At 36.2% G+C, this 5,268-nt stretch overlaps 1 long non-coding RNA gene across 1 annotated transcript; it reads left to right on the forward strand.

Moving 5' to 3' along the window:
* Window positions 1-622: 622 nt before the first annotated feature.
* On the forward strand, window positions 623-2,392 carry LOC126813275 (uncharacterized). Its single transcript, XR_007676629.2, has 3 exons — window positions 623-720; window positions 884-938; window positions 2,337-2,392. It is a non-coding gene; the product is annotated as an uncharacterized LOC126813275 (long non-coding RNA).
* Window positions 2,393-5,268: the final 2,876 nt, after the last annotated feature.

A 5,268-nucleotide genomic window follows, 5' to 3' on the forward strand; every position in this document is an offset into this window, starting at 1 on the left:
TGAAACCTCGCCAGTTGGCTCAATGACAGACATTATGATACAGCGCACACTTGCTAACCATTCAGCCATACACCCCCACCCCACCCCCACCCCCTCCCCCTCCCCTTGGGCCAATGAAGATGGGCATATGCAATACAGTGTGCTATGAGGGAAATTTTGCCCGGAGTGCAGCACTATGGCCTACTCTTATATCGAATTCCTACTGTCAAGGGATCTTTTACGTGTACGCCAATGTGTACACAGTACCTCGGTTTTTCGTCCTTGTCCGGCCCTCCGTCCTGCATCACTGATATTTGGTTATGTGGATTGATTTATTATTTTTGTGGTATATATATGTTTGTGTTACAGGTGGTAAAATAGAAAGTATTTTACAATTTTGTGTATATTAATTTTTAATGTTTTTAGTATTGCACATTTTGGTCAGCACGTTTGAACCTCCACTTTAACCTTCTAAACTTCATCAGTGAATTTCTTTAAGCAGTTGTTGCTTTAACCATAGTGAGTACTTTTAACTCAGTTTCATTGTTTCTTGGTCATGTGATGTATTTGTTGGTAGATACATTCAGTTGTTAAGCATCTTTCTTACAAGGAGGAAGTTTAGCAAAGTCATTTGTAGATTTAGTTTTGAGGATTGATTTCCTTGGAGTTTTGGTGAGGAGTTGCAGTCATTTACCAGGTATGTTGTTGGAGTTTTGATGAAGAATTGCAGTCATTTATCAGGTATGTTGTTGCATTATGTTTTACTGATTATAAAAGCTGTATCTTTAACTCTTTTGCTTTATATATTTATACTGAAGTTGTCAGTTTTTATGGGTAAAGTTGATAAAGTTTATTTGCATACATACATTCACACATTATACATATATATCCCATCCTTTTTCAGGATGTTAGGTTGTATGGATAAACTAATTTAGTATTTAAAACTCAACTTCCTTCAGGTAAGTTAATTTAGAGTGTAGAAAGATACATTATGTAAGATTTAGATAAAGAGATAGCCATTCTTGCTATAATAGTTCGAAAATAGATAATGTAAAATGAGTAATTTGAAAAATTCATTCCAATTACTCTATTGCGAGCGAAGATATTAGCCTTTGAAGGTTTGACAAGACGTGTGCAATAATTGCAACCATATAGTACTGGTTGTTCGAAGCTAAGTTTCGCTCCTACATTTTTAAATTAAATTAAAATATAACTGAACCGTTCTAATCTATTTTGGCTAAGTGGGTAAGACGCTGGCTCGCTAGCCTGGAGGTCGGGTGTTCGATCCCTGCATTGGCCGAGAAAGTTCATCCAGATTTTCCGGCGTGGTTTCCCCCTTGTCAGGACAGCTGTCTAGTCGTTCGGATGGGACAAAAAACTGAGGTCCCGTGTACACATTGGCGTGCACGTAAAAGATCCCTTGACAGTTGGAATTCGATATAAGAGTAGGCGTATGCCCGTCTTCATTAGCCCAGTTTAGGAGCAAAACAGTATGACGTTAAACCCCATTTCATTTCTAATCTATTTAATATCGGAGAAATCAGAGACCATCGAGAGTTGATTATGACCTGGATCAGTTAATTTCAAATTATTCATTTTGCATTATCTATTTTCGAACTATTATAGCAAGAATGGCCAGCTCTTTATCTAAATCTTACATAATGTATCTTTAATAGTTTATAAAACATTTCAGGCCTAAAGAAAGACCTGCAATATGCAGATTTAACTTTTGCATAATGTCAATCTGTTTCACAGAGGATTACGAAAGTCTTCTAATATCTCTGTAAAAGATGACTTAGACTGGATAACCTGCTCTAAATGATGTCAGGCTGGTTCCTATGTCACTGCGCTATTCTGACTTCTGACTTCAATATAGAGACAGGTAGCAAGTCAGAAAATGAGTGACTCAGGAGCGAGTCTGACGTATTAGAGCAGGTTATCCAGTCTAAAGATGATTACCCTCAACACGTGACGTCTTGTCACGCGGCGTCAATCATTGGCTCAATGGCGCGTGCATTGTTTACATAAGACCTTACTCGGTCGTTCAGAATGGAGTCTTTTACTTATTTTAATGATGGAGGAAAAAAGTTAATATTTGTGGCTCATTATGTCGCATCAATGTCATCCTTATCAGTGATTGTAGCGGCCTAGCGAATATTCACTTCTGATCAGTGTGGCATAATGTATTTTTATTAAAGTACAGGTCCATCTTTACTATTTGTTTGAAATAGTTATTCACTTTGTAGCTGAGATTGATTTCTATGCTATTATAGCAATGGTGTTAGTTAAGGTGTTTGTATTTTGATCTTGCCTTTTGTTTTGTAAAACTTATATTATATTGAATTGTGTATTTCCAGGGTTTTTATTGCTTGCCTGGTTGGAGCCCGATTAAGTTTGCTGAAGAGAACATCCGTCGGAGTCAACCAGCTTATGGTGGACAATTATTGGTGGAAATTTGTCTTCAGCAAGAGGATCAATCAACTTAAAAAGTGAATTGTGTGTGCATGTGCGAACTTTTTAATGAATGTTGAAATAAAGGTTTATCACCCTAACTTCATGGATTATGGCCCCTGATTGTACGGAAAATCATGTTTTTAGCTTGTGAACACTTTAGAGGTCACAATTTTTATTCGATTTGGTTTAAACTTGAAATGTATGTTTATAAACCACAGATCTCAGTGCCTTTCGATATTCGCGCATATCGGACCATAACTTCCTGAATTATGGCCTCTGATTGTACGAAAAATCGCATTTTTAGCTTGTGGACCCCATAGAGGTCACAATTTATCAGATTTCAATGAAACTTAAAATATAGGTTTATCAGCCTAAGATCTCGGTTCCCTTGATATTGGCATGTATCGGACTGTAACTTCATGGATTATGGCCTCTGATTGTACGAAAAATCACGTTTTTAGATTGTGAACACTGTAGAGGTTACAATTTTTATTCGATTTGGTTTAAACTTGAAATGTATGTTTATAACCCACAGATCTCGGTACCTTTCGATATTCGCGCATATCGGACCATAACTTTTTGAATTATGGCCCCTGATTGTATGAAAAATCGCATTTTTAGCTTGTTGACCCCATAGAGGTCACAATTTTTATCCAATTTACAAAACCGTTTGAATATATCAGCTACACCCTAAGGATGGTTGAGTTTGAATTTTGTAAAAATCGAACCGAAACTGGCGGACAAAATAGCCTCCCCTCGTTTGCAAATAGTGTCAAAATATTGTATATCAGGATTGTGGACCCTCTGGAGGTCACAGTTTTCATCTGATTTTGATGAAACTTGAAATTCATGTTGATAACCCAACAATCTTGGTTCCTTTCTATTTTTGTACACATCGGATCGTAACTTCCCGAATTATTGCCCCTGATTGTACGAAAAATCACATATTTAGCTTGTAGTCCCTCTAGAGGTCACAATTATTAACCGATTTAAAAAAACTTTCAAATATATCACCGTTTCACCGTAATTTAGCTCTTGCATAATGTCAATGATCTATTTCACAGAGGATTACGAAAGTCTTCTAATATCTCTGTAAAAGATGACTTAGACTGGATAACCTGCTCTAAATGATGTCAGGCTGGTTCCTATGTCACTGCGCTATTCTGACTTTTGAATTCAATATAGAGACAAGTAACAAGTCAGAAAAGGAGTGACACAGGAGCGAGTCTGACGTATTAGAGCAGGTTATCCCGTCTAAAGATGATTACCCTCAACATGTGACGTCTTGTCACGCGGCGTCAATCATGGGCTCAATGGCGCGTGCATTGTTTACATAAGACCTTACTCGGTCGTTCAGAATGGAGTCTTTTACTTATTTTAATGATGGAGGAAAAAAGTTAATATTTGTGGCTCATTATGTCGCATCAATGTCATCCTTAGTGATTGTAGCGGCCTAGCGAATATTCACTTCTGATCAGTGTGGCATAATGTATTTTTATTAAAGTACCGGTACCATCTTTACTATTTGTTTGAAATAGTTATTCACTTTGTAGCTGAGATTGATTTCTATGCTATTATAGTAATGGTGTTAGTTAAGGTGTTGGTATTTTGATCTTGCCTTTTGTTTTGTAAAACTTATATATTGAATTGTGTATTTCCAGGGTTTTTTATGCTTGCCTGGTTTATATGATAAAGTATTGAACCCTTTCTGGATTGTTTCTTATAACAACCCCTCTACAACATTGGAGCCCGATTAAGTTTGCTGACGAGAACATCCATTGGAGTCAACCAGCTTATGGTGGACAATATTATTGGTGGAAATTCGTCCTCAGCAAGAGGATCAATCAACTTAAAAAGTGAATTGTGTGTGCGTGTGCGACCTTTTTAATCTACAAAGATAGCTATCTGTGAAGATGTTTGGGGTAGGCCTAGATATATTTTAATTAAGTTTAGAGATATTTTTTAATTAAGTTATTTTAATTATTTCAGGTAAATCTCCCTTTAGTCTTCAAGTCATTTGGAGGCAGACCCCCACGAATTGTAGTTCGTCTATTTATAGCAATTCTCTCTCTCTCTCTCTTTTCTCCCCTTTTGCATGCCCATTTTTGTTGATTTTTTGGTCTAGAATGGACGAAGAGGGTTTGAATTAACATTTTCTGCCAGGTTTTGGTAAATATTCATGATTTTGAGGCGGAAAGATAAGAGGGTTATCAGGTTAGCTACGGCGATATGTACGGCAACTAGTTACATGTTTTTAGTATGCTTCTTCAAGTTTGTGTATCTCAAAATTTTGGTGGTCAACCTCATACAAATTTTAGTGCAAAGACATGACCATTTATTCCTCTGTCTGTAGTGAAAAGCATTCAGCCCAACGAAAATTTGGGGAAAAGTTGGAGGTGGGCAAAGAATTAACATTGAAGTCAATGGGGAAATTAATGGTGGTCTGCCTCCTATATGAAAACAACCCGACAGTGGATGAAAGGCCTAAATATGATGATATGATCTCCAAATTGTCAGAAAATGTGATATATGGCATTTTGATAGTAAAAAATGTGAAATGGTAAAATTTCAAAAATATTTGACAAATCATGATAAATTGTCTGAAATTCTTCAGATTACCCCCAATATTGCTGTCAAAATTTTAATTATTCATCTGTTGTAAAATGAACCAAAATATCTTGCATGTCTTTATTTTCATTGTTAAACAACTTGGCAAGGATCCATGTGTTTGTCAGTTATTGAAAAAATATTCATATATTTGTCAAAAATTTAAAAATTAAGAAATTTAGTCTAATTACGTTCTGCTTAGGTGTGTTAGAATTTTCAAAACATGAG

The sequence above is a fragment of the Patella vulgata genome, chromosome 1 (genome assembly GCF_932274485.2).
Source record: "Patella vulgata chromosome 1, xgPatVulg1.2, whole genome shotgun sequence".
In the NCBI taxonomy this organism is placed as follows: domain Eukaryota; kingdom Metazoa; phylum Mollusca; class Gastropoda; family Patellidae; genus Patella; species Patella vulgata.